Raw genomic sequence first — 17,382 nt, 5'->3', positions numbered from 1 at the left:
GCGAAGTACAGGAACTTCTGCTAGTTAGTTAGTATAAACCCTCGCACTACCAACAGAGGATATTTTGTGCGCACCACAGTATGATTTTTTTGTAAATACTCTTCTGTTTTCTTTAAAATTGTAAAGAAATATGTTATTGATCAACATGCTTAGCTAAAGCATATACTTGACGATGGTAACGTTAAAGTATCTCATAAATTTGCTATCTAAACTTGGTGGACACAAAGTAACCCCCCTTCAACTGGTAGGAGATGTGACTGAGGTTTAGAAGTGTCACTCTTAGATAGCAGTATAATATATGGCTGTGTCCCGCCTTTTCTGAATTTGGTAGTTAGTCTTATCCCGTGTAATGTTCACTTGAGTCACTGTATTACTGTGACTCATAAATTTTCTATTTTAAGTTGGTGGGCACGAAGTATCCCCCGCCTTGTTAGGAGATGTGACTGACGTTTAGAAGTGTCACTACTAGACGGAAGTATAATAAATAGCTGAATCCTGCCTTTTCTGAATTTGGTAGTTAGTCTTATCCCGTGTAATGTTCACTTGAGTCACTGTATTACTGTGACTCATAAATTTTCTATTTTAAGTTGGTGGGCACGAAGTATCCCCCGCCTTGTTAGGAGATGTGACTGACGTTTAGAAGTGTCACTACTAGACGGAAGTATAATAAATAGCTGAATCCTGCCTTTTCTGAATTTGGTAGTTAGTCTTATCCCGTGTAATGTTCACTTGAGTCACTGTATTAGTGTGACTCATAAATTTTCTATTTTAAGTTGGTGGGCACAAAGTATCCCCCGCCTTGTTAGGAGATGTGACTGACGTTTGGAAGTGTCACTACTAGACGGAAGTATAATAAATAGCTGAATCCTGCCTTTTCTGAATTTGGTAGTTAGTCTTATCCCGTGTACTGTTCACTTGAGTCACTGTATTACTGTGACTCATAAATTTTCTATTTTAAGTTGGTGGGCACGAAGTATCCCCCGCCTTGTTAGGAGATGTGACTGACGTTTGGAAGTGTCACTACTAGACGGAAGTATAATAAATAGCTGAATCCTGCCTTTTCTGAATTTGGTAGTTAGTCTTATCCCGTGTACTGTTCACTTGAGTCACTGTATTACTGTGACTCATAAATTTTCTATTTTAAGTTGGTGGGCACGAAGTATCCCCCGCCTTGTTAGGAGATGTGACTGACGTTTAGAAGTGTCACTACTAGACGGAAGTATAATAAATAGCTGAATCCTGCCTTTTCTGAATTTGGTAGTTAGTCTTATTCCGTGTACTGTTCACTTGAGTCACTGTATTAGTGTGACTCATAAATTTTCTATTTTAAGTTGGTGGGCACAAAGTATCCCCCGCCTTGTTAGGAGATGTGACTAACGTTTAGAAGTGTCACTACTAGACGGAAGTATAAAAAATAGCTGAATCCTACCTTTTCTGAATTTGGTAGTTAGTCTTATCCCGTGTACTGTTCACTTGAGTCACTGTATTAGTGTGACTCATAAATTTTCTATTTTAAGTTGGCGGGCACAAAGTATCCCCCGCCTTGTTAGGAGATGTGACTGACGTTTAGAAGTGTTACTACTAGACGGAAGTATAATAAATAGCTGAATCCTACCTTTTCTGAATTTGGTAGTTAGTCTTATCCCGTGTACTGTTCACTTGAGTCACTGTATTAGTGTGACTCATAAATTTTCTATTTTAAGTTGGTGGGCACGAAGTATCCCCCGCCTTGTTAGGAGATGTGACTAACGTTTAGAAGTGTCACTACTAGACGGAAGTATAATAAATAGCTGAATCCTACCTTTTCTGAATTTGGTAGTTAGTCTTATCCCGTAAACTGTTCACTTGAGTCACTGTATTAGTGTGACTCATAATTTTTCTATTTTAAGTTGGTGGGAGGGCACAAAGTCCCCCGCCTTGTTAGGAGATGTGACTGACGTTTAGAAGTGTCACTACTAGACGGAAGTATAATAAATAGTTGAATCCTGCCTTTTCTGAATTTGGTAGTTAGTCTTATTCCGTGTACTGTTCACTTGAGTCACTGTATTAGTGTGACTCATAAATTTTCTATTTTAAGTTGGTGGGCACGAAGTATCCCCCGCCTTGTTAGGAGATGTGACTGACGTTTAGAAGTGTCACTACTAGACGGAAGTATAATAAATAGTTGAATCCTGCCTTTTCTGAATTTGGTAGTTAGTCTTATCCCGTAAACTGTTCACTTGAGTCACTGTATTAGTGTGACTCATAAATTTTCTATTTTAAGTTGGTGGGCACAAAGTACCCCCCTTGTTAGGAGACGTGACTAACATTTAAAATATCACTCCTAGATGACAGTATAGTAAATAGCTGTTAGATTTATTCCGTGTACTGTTCACTTCAGTCACTGTAGATTTTTTTTGACAGTTTCTAATTTGTTAACAGGTGGGTACAAAATACCCCCCCCCCCCTTGGTGGTTAGGTAGTGCGAGGATTAATAAGAAATTTGCAATTATTGTTGCTTTTTCTTAATACTTTCAGATTAGCTCACTATAATTTACATTTAGTTTATGATGAATGAGTGCTATAGTTTAAGTTTTTTTTTTTTTTTTTTTTTTTTTGAGAAATCTGAAAGTGTTCATGAATCGTGGATAGTTCTTATACATTGATCAATGTGTCAAACTAAATGGACAGTAGGAAGTGCGAAAAGAACATGGTTCTATCCCAAGTTGCGTAAATTTGTCGTGAGTACAATTGCGTCCCTGACATTTTTCGGTATTCTCCCTTTCCACCCACATTCTCATTCCACAATTTTTTTAAATATCATTTACTATCATTAATGGAATGCAGCTCCATTAGCCTAAAGGCATAACCATGGGACATTAAAAGATTTCATTTTTTAAAAGGACAGAAATGGAGTATTAAGAAAACTTTATTTAAATATGTATTTTAAGAAATGTATGAAATGAAATCCTTGAATCTAATAATAGAAATTCATACTTTCATGGAAAAACGTAATTTCACGCAATTTGAAATGATAGTGTTGTTAATGTGTTTCATCAGCAATCTTTCCCGGGACTTGCTCAAGTAAATGTTATCACATACAAGAGCAATTTTCCACGCTTTTCCTTCCCCCATCTTTTTCCTTTGCTTGTTTAACTCGAAAATAAACATTACGAAATTGAAAGGTGACTTGGATGTCGAAATTATTGCTATTTTTTTGTTTTGTTACAGTAAAAAACTAAAGACATCTCACACAGTGTATTGCAATATACTTTTTCTCTTGTTCCTAGTTAACAAGTATTTTCATATTACTGTTTCCTGTATTCCTGAAGTCGAGTTTTATGGTATTTTGAAAAACAAAAAGTTCATTTGACAAATAGTGTTGTCCGTGAGACCGTAATCGAGACGAGAACTATATTTCCAAATTCAAGACGAGAAATATATTTTCAAATTCAAGATGAGAAATATATTTTCAAATTCGAGACGAAAAGTATATTTTCAAATTCAAGACGAGAAGTATATTTTCAAGTACGAGACGAAAAGTATATTTTCAAGTACGAGACGAAAAGTATATTTTCAAATTCAAGACGAAAAGTATATTTTCAAGTACGAGACGAAAAGTATATTTTCAAATTCAAGACGAAAAGTATATTTTCAAGTACGAGACGAAAAGTATATTTTCAAATTCAAGACGAAAAGTATATTTTCAAGTACGAGACGAAAAGTATATTTTCAAATTCAAGACGAAAAATATATTTTCAAGTACGAGACGAAAAGTATATTTTCAAATTCAAGACGAAAAGTATATTTTCAAATTCAAAACGAAAAGTATATTTTCAAATTCAAGACGAAAAGTATATTTTCAAATTCAAGACGAAAAGTATATTTTCAAATTCAAGACGAAAAGTATATTTTCAAATTCAAGACGAAAAGTATATTTTCAAGTACGAGACGAAAAGTATATTTTCAAATTCAAGACGAAAAGTATATTTTCAAGTACGAGACGAGAAGTATACCGGTATTTTTAAATTGGAGACGAAAAGTGTATATTTGCAAATTCGAGACGAAAAGTAAGCTTATATGCTCAAATTGGAAACGAAAAGTATATTTTCAAATCCGAGACGAAAAATAGGCCTATATTTTCAAATTCGAGACGAGATTAGAAACTATAATTCTCTTCTCGTTTTGGAGACCGAGAAGAGAAATTTCACGAGTCCCGTAGGCAATAGTAGTTCATCTGTCATAAATCTCGAACGCTGTATTCACCGTGTGCATGGGTTTCCTCGGGGTTCTACTTTCTTCATTACACCATTTTCATTCATTTCTCATCATCACCATCTCCTTTAGCCTAGCCGGCATAGCCTTGGGACGTAAAACTCAGATTTCATCTCACTTAATGTTCGAACGCTTTATTAGTGTCACATGATTTATAGCATAAAAATACAAATTAATGGAATAATCGTACAAAACGTAGTGAAGAACAAGTATCAACATTTAACGATACACAGGTCATTCCATAATATACTCCCGTTTTAATAAATAGAGTTTAAATGTTGTTATATCACACCCTTCGTGGACCTATCGTGACGTAGAGGGATTCTGATAAGTGCTAGATGTGCCACCATATATGTTGATCATTATCATCTGTATGTGACCCTCCAGCAACAGTTCACCAATATTATTTTCTTTTCACCTTTGTTTTAGAGTACATAAACGTTTTTCTCTGTGTATGTTTTTGTGTACATGCGGCATAAACATTAAATTTTGACTTACGCTAGGTATATGTAATTGCATACACACACACTAGCTGAACCTGCGCTCTCTACACAGCGCATCATTCGCATATGAGCATAAAACTCCTTCTCCTTCCTCACAACATATGTGCATGCCCCTTTACAGACACAAGTGAAAGACGTCTTGATAAAAAAAAAAAAAAAAAAAAAAAAAAAAAAAATCGGCAAGGGGTATCATAAAGGGAAGATTTTTTCGGTTATTTTTTCTCAATATCTCGCACCGTTTGCAAGATTTGAGCCTACTTCCGGGTGGAGTTTCTAATTCATGTATGACCAATGTTTTCTTGCTTCTTGCATGCAGTATGTAATAAGCAAATGCATTACATATACAATTGATTATAATGTCAGTTATATATGGTGTTCATTGGGCAAAACAACTCAGAAAATAAAGATTTATCTTAGACTCGAGAAATGGTTATCCTTCCTTTTCATTATTATTTGGCCATGAAACAAACGCCTGAGACAAATACAACCCCAATATACAACAATGTGGTGTTGGAATGTATAACGCATAGGATATAATGCTTTAGTTTTCTTTTAAATTTCAACGCTTCCAGTGTAGCCTAAAAAATGTAATAAAGAAATAATGAGTAGACCATGTTTTTTTAAATATTCAATTAGAACTGGACAATCTGCACAAATTTTCCAATCGATCAGTGAAAACGTCATCTTTCTAGAGCCTGTAGTTTCCGAGATCTCATTGTCGAAAGAATTGACCACAAACATATAAACGTCCTCAACATATAGTTTAAAAGAACCCGGAAGATGGTAGCACAATTCACATGCATTTATTTTAGAGAAGGCTTATTACAATACAAAGACTTTGAACAATAATTTTATATCATAAACTTTATGAAAAAGATATAGTTAACTAATTTAGACTACTTAAAGTACAAATACTTAAAATGTTTGTCTCTGTTAAACGTGAAATCACACATAACCGTAAATGAAAGACTTGAAAGCTAAAGTTATAGGTTTGGAGCTCAGAAGCTTTTAATTGCTATTGTAGCATTTTAATAGATAGATATAAAAGAAATGTGACAAAAATGTAGTACATTGTTCGTGTATGGAAAATAATACATACGGCACTGCATCGGGAAAAAAAACGTGTATAAGAAATTCCATACACATGGCAGTCTACGCGTTAAAAGAAATCAGGACATACAAAACGAGAAACTTCCCTAGGAATCGAGACGAGAGGAGAAAAAAATCATTTGAGAAACGAGACGAGACGAGATTTCTACAAAATTTATGAGACGAGATGAAAAAACTCTTTTTCGTCTCATCCCATGGGGAACACTTTTGGAAAAGTAGTAGTGCAAAGTTAATAATGTCAAATTTATCATTCATTGATATGCAGTCGAACAATATTAAGATTTGAAAATTTACGGTTAAATTTAATTATTACGTATACAACGATAATGTATATTTTGTATGTACTTTCTAAGTATTGTTTCTATTTACGGGCAAAAGTGCTGTTTAAAAGGCACAAACAGTTTAAAAGAAGAATAAAAAATATATAAAGAAATAATTTAAATACTTGTATTATATCGAGATATTTCTTGTTTTTGTTGCTATGACAACATGTTTATCTGGTTGGTGTCGTTGTTAAAGTAACTAAGAAATATATAGAACGAAGAACCATCTTGTAAGGAGTGAATGTTAATTACTTTGATGTGTCAAATTCGATATATAGTACGTAATGTATATATTCTGAAGTGTATACTTGTGGTGTGATTTTATCATAATCTTACGTAGTATGTAAATATTCCAGATATATTTGGAATCAGGGAATGTAACGGAAGTAATAACGTTACACGTACGTGACACATTTGTGCACACGGAAGATTGTGAACTGATTCCTTGTTTACAAAGGACAGGAGAGATGTGACAGTATTGTCAGAGGTACTACTTTTGCGTTAAAAGAAATCAGGAGCTTTACGTGAAATTTGCATAAACTTTTCAAGAAAACAAAAAAGGATAATTTTATCCTAAACTAATTTGTGTAAGAGTTGTATACATTCTTAAAGTATTCCCTTATAGCATAATATCCGTCTTTTGTTGCGCGTTCGGTACTTCCGTTCAATATCTCTTCTTCGGAAGTTAAAGCTCCTTCGCAGCGAACTGGCGTATATGTCTTTTGTATGGGAATAGGGGCTCACATAGTTCAAAACCTACTTTAACCCTTTACCGCATGCCGTGCCATATATGGCACATACCCTTTTTCACTTTAGCCTTTTTGTGACTTATCAAAGGCATCAACTGACTGTTTTGTCTGCTGTGTGAGATATTGACGTGTATGACTAAGATATTTTGGTGTCATCTGGCATGTTCTTTGTGAGTTGTAAGTATGTCATATATGGCACTTACTTATTCCTCGTCGGAATTAAGTGGAAAACCTAAAATTCAAGTTTTAATTCATTTTTCAAGTTCCCATATGAGGATTTCCAATACTGATTTTTTTTTCGCTAAAAGAAAAAAAAACATGCAGAAAGGGGTTAAGTGACGTTCCATTCTCAAATGGTCTAGGTGATCAAAATGAGGCTGAACTCCAAATAATTCACCCAATTGTCTTCTGATGCTGATCAGTGGTCATTATACAGTATAACGTCGTTTAGCATATATTTGTTTTGCTTCTGACAACTTCGTAATTACGAGTATTTGCACTGGTGCAGCCAAACTACGACACTGAGAGTTGAAAATTAATGTTGGACTAATATAACCAAACTACCACGATCACTGAAAGATGAAAATGTTCGACTAATAAGCCAAACTACGATCACTGAGCGTGAGTAGAAAATTAATGTTGGACTAATATAGCCAAACTATGATTACTGAGAGTGAGTTGAAAATTAATGTTGGACTAATTTAGCCAAACTATGATTACTGAGAGTAAGTTGAAAATTAATGTTGGACTAATTTAGCCAAACTATGATTACTGAGAGTAAGTTGAAAATTAATGTTGGACTAAAATAGCCAAACTATGATTACTGTGAGTGAGTTGAAAATTAATGTTGGACTAAAATAGCCAAACTATGATTACTGAGAGTGAGTTGAAAATTAATGTTGGACTAAAATAGCCAAACTATGATTACTGAGAGTGAGAGTTGAAAATTAATGTTGGACTAAAATAGCCAAACTACGATTACTGAGAGTGAGTTGAAAATTAATGTTGGACTAAAATAGCCAAACTACGATTACTGAGAGTGAGTTGAAAATTAATGTTGGACTAAAATAGCCAAATTACGATTACTGATAGTGTTGAATATTAATGTTGAACTAATATAGCCAAACTATGATTACTGAGAGTTGAAAATTAATATTGGACTAAAATAGCCAAACTATGATCACTGAGAGTGAGTTGAAAATTAATGTTGAATTATCAAAATAAGCCATTACATATGATGTGATGATTTTTTTATTTTTTTTATTTTATTTTATTTTATTTTATTTTATTTATTTTTTTTTGCTAGAAATGATTAATTCTAAATAAACTCTTTTAGCTACATACTAATCCAATATTATGTCCTGGTAAAACTGCTGTTACTTCAGTGTCTTGGACATTAGGTCTTTCTAGACAGGTTATGTACTCTTTGTTATCAAATCAAGTTCCTGTAACAAATGCAGCATACCAAGTATTCCAGTTGTACATATGGATTTATTCTTTCCTTGTTACCACACGAACAATTTCCATTAATCCTGTATTGGAATCTACTGAACCTCAAATACTAGCCGCATCTAGAATACACTTGATTGCGTTACTTTACTTTTTCGATTGATGCTGAAGTCACATACTCATTAGATCAAATGCCAGAATACACCGAGCTATCCATTGGCAATTTTTAGGTCGGTCTCCAAAAATACAGGTGCTGGAATTCATGATACCATAGTCGTAGTGAACAATATAGTATTTGTTACATGGTAGTAGCTTTTAGTTATCGATTTGTTTGTTGTTTGTTGTATCTGTTGAAAATTAAAGATACCCCATAATGGCTCAGTCTGTCATTCACTTTTCGTTATCCTGTTTATTTGATTTGCTATTCGTAAATATAATTCGTATTGATATTATGGTCAGAATGTTGGTTCCAAAATAAACGAAACTTACATTTATGAATGAATCTATGGTAGTAATTGAAACAGTCAAAAATAATTGTTGTGAAGAATTCAATATAAACAACAATGCTCTAGGTTTTTTCCCCTCTCATACCCCAAGTATGTGAGGTTTATTAAAAAGAAAAAAAAATACCTTTTAACCTAAAAAAATCTAACCGCATCACATATTTCCATGTATGGAATATGCATAGCAACCGTTAAAGTTACTTAACCTCGAAACTATAATCAGATTGATTCCCTTAACAAACTCGACCGAGGTAATTAATGCAGGACATTTCATATGGATGTGCATAAAGACAATTATAGCAGGACTTTTCATATGGATGAGCACAAAGGTAATTATAAGAGGACTTTTCATATGGGTGAGCACAAAGGTAATTACAGCAGGACTTTTCATATGGGCGTGCACAAAGGTAATTAATGCAGAACTTTTCATATGAGTGTGCATAAAGGTAATTATAACAGGACTTTTCATATGGGTGTGCACAAAGGTAATCAATGCAAAACTTTTCATATGAGTGTGCATAAAGATAATTATAGCAGGACTTTTCATATGGGTGTGCACAAAGATAATTACAGCAGGACTTTTCATATGGGTGTGCACAAAGGTAATTACAGCAGGACTTTTCATATGGGTGAGCACAAAGGTAGTTATAGCAAGACTTCTTCGTATGGGTGTGCATATAGGTAATTATAACAGGACTTTTCATTTGGGTGTGCACAAAGGTAATTACAGCAGGACTTTTCACATGGGTGAGCACAAAGGTAATTATAGCAGGACTTTTCATATGGGTGAGCACAAAGGTAATTATAGCAGGACTTTTCATATGGGTGAGCACAAAGGTAGTTATAGCAAGACTTCTTCATATGGGTGTGCATATAGGTAATTATAACAGGACTTTTCATATGGGTGTGCACAAAGGTAATTACAGCAGGACTTTTCACATGGGTGAGCACAAAGGTAATTATAGCAGGACTTTTCATATGGGTGAGCACAAAAGTAATTATAGCAGGACTTTTCATATGGGTGAGCACAAAGGTAATTATAGCAGGACTTTTCATATGGGTGAGCACAAAGGTAATTACAGCAGGACTTTTCATATGGGCGTGCACAAAGGTAATTATAGCAGGACTTTTCATATGGGTGTGCATAAAGGTAATTAAAGGTCACTCATCATCTCACTACAACATTCATTTTTTGGGAGTGGGGGTTACCAAGACGTTATAAATCCGATAAAATTGCATTTCAATGAAAAACTTAAAACAGATGGCAATTGAAGAAATAAAAATATTCAAACCATTTTCACACTTTTTGGAAAATCAGGTATATTTGTATTGGAGATTGGATAACCTTTCATTGACGAAATTTTATTTGGTGTGAACAGGTCCCGTAGACCGCATAGCTACTACGCCTATGGAGCTTTATCTTTTTTACTTTTAAAAATATATCTGCATTGTGAAAATTTACTAGAATTCCCGTGTGGTATATTTGTGTTTATTGTTCATGCTCCTGGATTCATTTACCAAAAAAGTTCAGATTTTGACCATGCCAAAGGACAATTGACAGCTGTTTGACTGTTTTATTTTTCTTTCTTCAGGAGAGGATTGTGAATTGAAGACACCAGATACAATCACATCGAACGTCACCTCGGTGGCCAGAAACTTCTAAGGACTGAATGCAGAGATGATTGGTCTCGCAAGGGTTGAATGTTGGGCTTAATCGACCTCAACCTCAAACTTTAGTTGGATCGGCGAACACGAACTTAATAAAAAGAAAATTGGCAAATGTCGAAAGTCAGATCGATTGAGCGCCATTGACGTTAGCCAATAGAATATAAGTAACATTGAGATTGGCGAATGTGAGGTCAAACGAACGTGAGTATTAGTGAGGTTAGCGAGTTTAAGGTCGACTGAAGTTTAAGGTTAACTTGGAAAGGCTTGGTCTTCGGCTTTATTTATTTATTTATTTATTTATTTATTTATTTATTTATTTATTTATTTATTTATTATTATTATTATTATTATTATTATTATTATTATTATTATTATTATTATTATTATTATTATTATTATTATTATTATTATTATTATTACATTGGTTTTAACAGGTTTTATCTTAACAATCTAAGGTCATCACTACCAACTTCAGATTATTAGAAGCGTTCTATTCCAGAGAACTTCCTGATTATATAATAGGTGTCCAGAATAGTGATCGTTTGGTAAGTTTGGTAAAAGATGTTTTACGTTTATCTGTTCCAATTGCACCACTGTATTTTTAGGGAGAAAAGCTGTAGCTGAGATAATGATTTGTCGTACTGTCTCTCCGATATTTCGATATCTTTTTGTTTTTGACTGCCAGGTCTTTATAGTATTTCCTAATTCCTGCAGAGTGACCTGTTATATGTATGAGAATTACTTTTGGGTTCGTTTTATTGATGGTAGTAATGTTGCGTCAGATTGCAGGCGCCGTTACATCCATTCTGATTCATAGATCCCAGTATAACTTGTATTTATCGTTTCCAAGTACTGGATTTAGCTTATGCTATCAGAGTGCCCGTTCTTCGCAAGGAGAGAATACGTTTCATTGTGGACATAAAGGGCACCAAAACTGTTACCGATCAACTTATGGACTCCAAAAACTATGAATTCGACACTATCGATCATATATATATATATATATATATATATATATATATATATATATATATATATATATATATATATATATATATATATATATATATATATATATATATATATATCCCTTCTCTCCAAGTTGCGGGATGAATTTGGATTTAAACAGCATCGGAAGTGTCACTGTTCATTTCAGGGACCCCGAAAACTATGGATTCGACACTAATATCAGTCATTTTAAATAATTTATATATATATATATATCCCCCCTCAAAGTTGTATCTTCTAAGTGAAATGATAAAAACCATTCCAGGGCCGAACCTCATCTATGTTGAAAATTTGATCGAGATCGGTTTCGTGGTTCAAGAGTTATTAAGTCACAAACAGTCACTTTATTTTTATTTATTTATTTAGATAGGTAGATAAATAGATAGATTTACAGTAGATTTGATACTGGTTATTAATTCCATGTTAGATTCTAAACATTGGTGAATGTTCTTTGCAGCAGTGTTGTATCTTTTCATGTAGGGTAATCCATAAAAGTCATTATGCGGCATAAGTCTGTGATATCGTATTATTATTATTATTATTATTATTATTATTATTATTATTATTATTATTATTATTATTATTATTATTATTATTATTATTATTATTATTAAGCTGTTACTACTGCATTAGTACAGTATATCTTCGTCGGAACATTATTAAGAGTGAACTAGCTAAAACTGCGTTCTCTATACAGCACATCATTCACATATGAAGGGTACGGGGAAAAAACAAGGAATGTCCATGTTTGTGTTTTTTCGGGTGCTTTGTCCTATCTGTTGGAGACTCTTGGTACTATTTGACTGTCTATGGCATGCATGCGTAGATGTAGAAATGTTGATGTAAAAAGTGGCAAAAGATTTCATAACCCTATTCTGTATACACAGTTTTTAATATTAAAACGCCGTTTTCTCGAAAATGCATTTTTGTGACATTCCTTGTTTTTTCCCCTTACCCTTCATATGAGCTTGAATCTCCTTGTCATTCCTTACAACATCTGTACATATCCCTTTACAGACACAAGTGAAAGACATCGTGTTAAAAATCGGCAAGGGGTACCATAAAGGTGAGATTTTTTTTCAATATCTCTCACCGTTTGCAAGATTTGAGTCTACTTCCGGTTGGAGTTTCTAATTCATGTATGATCAGTTTTTTCTTTCCTCTTGCATGCAGTATATAATAAGCAAATATAATACACACACACAATTAATTATAATGTCAGTGATATATATCAGGGTGTCTATCGGTCACGAATGTCACGAAAAAGTCACGAAATCAGAAAACGGTCATGAAAGTCACGAAAAAGTCACGAAATTTAGCTTTTGGGTCACGATTTTTTTTAACTGTTCAAATGTAAGTACAGATTGGAAAATTTCGTTCTACAAAACGTCAAAATTCACCTCCAAAAATGTCTATGGTCGGCTTTAGACGCTACCAAATCGCAAGCAAAGTACGTTTCTATTAGGGATGGTACCGAGACCGAGACTAGTCTCGGTCTCGTCTCGGTCTCGTCTCGAATTATCGAGACGAGACCGAGACCGAGACGGACTTTTATATACCGAGACGAGACCGAGATCGAGACGGACTTTTAAATACCGAGACGAGACCGAGACCGAGACAGACCTCTATAAATCGAGACGAGACCGAGACGAGACTTAGGTCAGTCTCGAAAGTCTCGGTCTCGTCTCGGTCAATATCAATATTGATATTGATAGATATTAAAATTGCTTTTACTCAAAATTTGTTTCGTTGCTGTGTTAGATAATATGAGAATGGTTGACTGATGTACAGTGGCGTATTTAGGGGTGGTTATTAGGCTCAAACCCCTCCCGAAATAAATTTGTGATAATTTTTTGCATTGCACGTACAACGCATATGTTTCTTACTCGTACCTCAAGCCTCTCCCGAAACACTGCCGATGGAAATAGAATTCTCTCTCTCTTTCTATATATATAATATGGTCGCGGTGCCACCCAGGTCCGCCCTATAGCTCGGGAATGTTGCAACAGTCGAAAAGATGATTAGAGTGAAAGTGCCATAATGGAAAGGAAAGAATCTAACTCCTAGAAAATTATCGCTCCAACCTCACTCCGTAAGTGAGTGAAGCGGGAAGGATCGGTGAAATTGCAAATGAGAGCCTTAGTTTTTGCAAATTGTATCTACGAAACAAAGTCATTTGAAATGTGTTTTTATAAGAGATAACTGTCTCTGTAATGGGATAAAGTATGTTAAATGGTACCTTCCATTTTGATTGCAGGCAATGGTTTGATGCAAAAATGAATCAACTGAAATGCGAAACCAATTTGTCGAACAATGCAATTTTAGAACAATGTTTACAAACGTTGGTTTTGTCCAACCGTCGTCTGCATGATATTGGTTCGCTTCTTTCCTTCTATGTCTTCTTGCATGTGATAGAATATGAGTTTCACTGAGATGTCCACAGTTACATTCTGTATAACCTTCAATGGTAATTTCAGTTGTGATCATTAGTAACGAAACGGCACACACTGATGCAGGTATGTCCCAAAAATTTTGCACGCAATGCGTTAAATTATCAGGGATGAAGGGGCGGGTAAAATGTTGTTAATCTTGAATTTCACCTTATTTTTATAAGACTTTACTTCGAAAACGCGCTGACATATCACGTCTCATCATGCAGATGCTTCCAAAGGACTTAAATGCTTATAATGCCATTTACAACAATTGTTATTTCAAATCGTTTCAGAGATACCAAACACATTGGTAGTGATTGTTATACTGCTTAAAATGACGTATTTGTATTAAATTTTTATAATGATTATTGCTTTCCTTTGCTTCTATAACATTACAACAATAGTTTTTGTTGGTTTTAATTACAACAAGTCGCAGTTACATTATTTTAAGCAGTGTTGCCCACTTAAATAAGTTGCTAAATATTATTCTAAATACGTGCAAATAACGTAGATAAACTGCAAAATATTTTAAAATTACTCGTAATTTGTTTCATGGTACAAGAATGCTTTCAAGAGACGACGTTTTTTATAGTCTTTGGGCTACTTATAATGTTAAAGTCTTCGTTCCAGCAATACATATAAATGCAAATTGTAACTGAAATTAAATGTAACTAATACATTTTCAGTAACACTAGTTGTTCCCCCTAAGCCTTAGGCCTGGTGTACACTTTAAGACTGTGCTTAATTAAAAGTTCTAATTACACCCTAATTACATTTCACTTGCTTTAGTTTGACCACCGACCACCTCAAACTCGATCCATACCATATAGCTATATGCAATTATTTAAGGATTTACAGTTAGTAATACACAGTGTTCACTTTTGTTTTGTTTTGTTTTAGTTTAACGTTCCACAGTTATGCTAGGGCGACTAAAAAAGGCGTGGAGCTAATGATTATAGTGGAATCCGAACCGCTTCGGTCGTTCAACTTTACCCCTACCGGAAATCGAACTCGGGACCACGCGAAACGAAATCAAGAGTGATAGCCGCTAGATCAAATGGGGGTGTTCACAGTGTGTTGATTTAAATCATTCAGTCAGTGTTGCCAGATCCGAAGATTAAAAAGTAGCGTGTCTGTACTCCGAAAGTAGCGAATTCGAAATATTTGTAGCCCGAATATATAGAAATGAATACTGATGGTGCTAATGAAATAATTTAATATGAGCTGGAAAGTGTGCTGGACGTATTGCAAGAAGAAATTATGATCGACGGACGAAAACAATTCTAGACTGGATACCACGAGACATAAACAGCCTGGGAAACCTCCGCATACAAGAAGGTGTGACGAAATAAAGAGCCACTGAGGAGTAACCTGGAAAAGAATTGCCCAAGTTAGATAGTTGTGGAGAAGACTTGGAAAGACCTTCATCCAGCAATGGATTGATAATGGTTGAATTTGATGATGGTGATGATTTTATTATATCTGGACCTCGGAGGTAAACTAAACCAAGTCATAATTTTGTAATTTTACAGAAGCGAAAAACCGGTTCCTCAACTAAGACTAAATATATAACTTTTACTAGGTAAGGTAGGGTAAAAATGGATCCAAACTTTAATGAAAATCATAGAGCGAAAAAAAAAATATTTTTGACTATTCAATCCATCATGTTGCAGCAAACCTACGAAAATTAATACAAAAGAAAACTAGAAAGTTAAGAATCACTTGTTTTGGAGAGATTACTCGATACAGATAACTCGAATTACCTATATACTTATATATAATATGTATGTCCATGTTTCGCAAGTAATTTTTAATCAATATCAAATTTCAACGTAATGAATGCAAGATTAGTTTTCTCGAGTAAAGATTGCATGCACCGTTGAGAGCTCAGGAATAAGATTAATCTATGTTACGGCACTGGATATGTGCTTGCGTAATGCATTACGACCTTATGAACTTGTATAAGAAACAGAACGCACTTAAAATGAGACGCGAACTATGCGAAACATCGGACTGAATCTAACTTGTTTTGTGATCCAAATCGAGACCTCACATAGCAAAGGTGAGTGTAGTAGCTCCCACCACAAAGTTCAGGACGTTCGTGTTATAAAGTGTCAATTAAACACGGAGATGTGAAACGGTAATAAAGCATTTCATCAATTTCAAACAAAATACGTATGTTGTAGTAAGAATTTAGCCTATTTGTTAAGATAATTTAGCCTATTTGTTATATTCTGTTTTTAGAATGACAGTCAAAGCAGAATGTATTGAATAATAAATGAGAAATGGTAAAGTTTCGATTTCGGTACGATTAGATACATTCGTGCTGCTATGTGTTGCGTTATCCGTTAGGAAGTATTGAACAATTCTGGTTCAAAGGAAGGAAATAAACTACTGTATAGTACTGGAGTTAATTTAATAGAGTTAAATTGTATAGGCAGTTCTGAGGCTATATGAGACAAAGTCTATTGCTGAAAGTGAAATATGGGTTCTATTATTGTTTAGGATGATATACCCACTGATTATTGAACGTGGAATACACGCATGGAAAGTATTAGCACTATCAAATTAACTATGAAGAGGTACACCATACCATAATTCTAAGTCAAAATGAGAGGAAAAGTAAGCGGAAACAACAGACTATACGAGATTAATACTTTCACTATTTTAATTTCACACTATTTATTTCGAGACTTTCGAGACTTTCGAGACGAGACCGAGATTTGGTAGTCGAGACCGAGACCGAGATCGAGACAAGCATCTGTTGACCGAGACGAGACCGAGACCGAGACGGTGATTTTTTACTCGAGACGAGACCGAGACCGAGACCGTTATTTATCAACCGAGACGAGACCGAGACTGTACCAAGTCTCGTCTCGTCTCGTCTCGATACCATCCCTAGTTTCTATCGCATGGATGAAAATTTGGCCTAATTTGCACCCAAATTTGCTCTTGAAAATGTTAGGAAATTTTATGATTTGGTGAAGAAAAGGTCACAAAAAGGTCACGAAGTTTTATTTTGAAATTTTAGTAGACACCCTGTATATGGTGTTCGTTGGGCAAAACACTCCAAACAATAAAGATTCAGCGTAGACTGGAGAAATGGTTGTCCTTCGTTTTTCATTAATATTTGGCCATGAAACAAACGTCGGAGAGATATAGCAACCCCGTATACAAATGTGTGGTGTTGAAATGTTTAACTCGTAGAATATGATGCTTTACTTAAAAAAAAAAAAAAAAATCAACATTTTGAGTGTACCCCTAAAAATGTAATGATGAAATAACGGCCATTAAAAAAAATATTTAATTAGAACTGAACATTCTACACAAAATTTGCAGTGATATCGATCAGTGAAAACGACATCTTTCTCGAGCTCGTGGTT

The sequence above is a fragment of the Thermobia domestica genome, chromosome 5 (genome assembly GCF_964235325.1).
Source record: "Thermobia domestica chromosome 5, izTheDome1.hap1.1, whole genome shotgun sequence".
In the NCBI taxonomy this organism is placed as follows: domain Eukaryota; kingdom Metazoa; phylum Arthropoda; class Insecta; order Zygentoma; family Lepismatidae; genus Thermobia; species Thermobia domestica.
The sequence above is the reverse complement of the archived record's forward strand: the minus strand, read 5'-3'. Positions refer to the sequence as shown.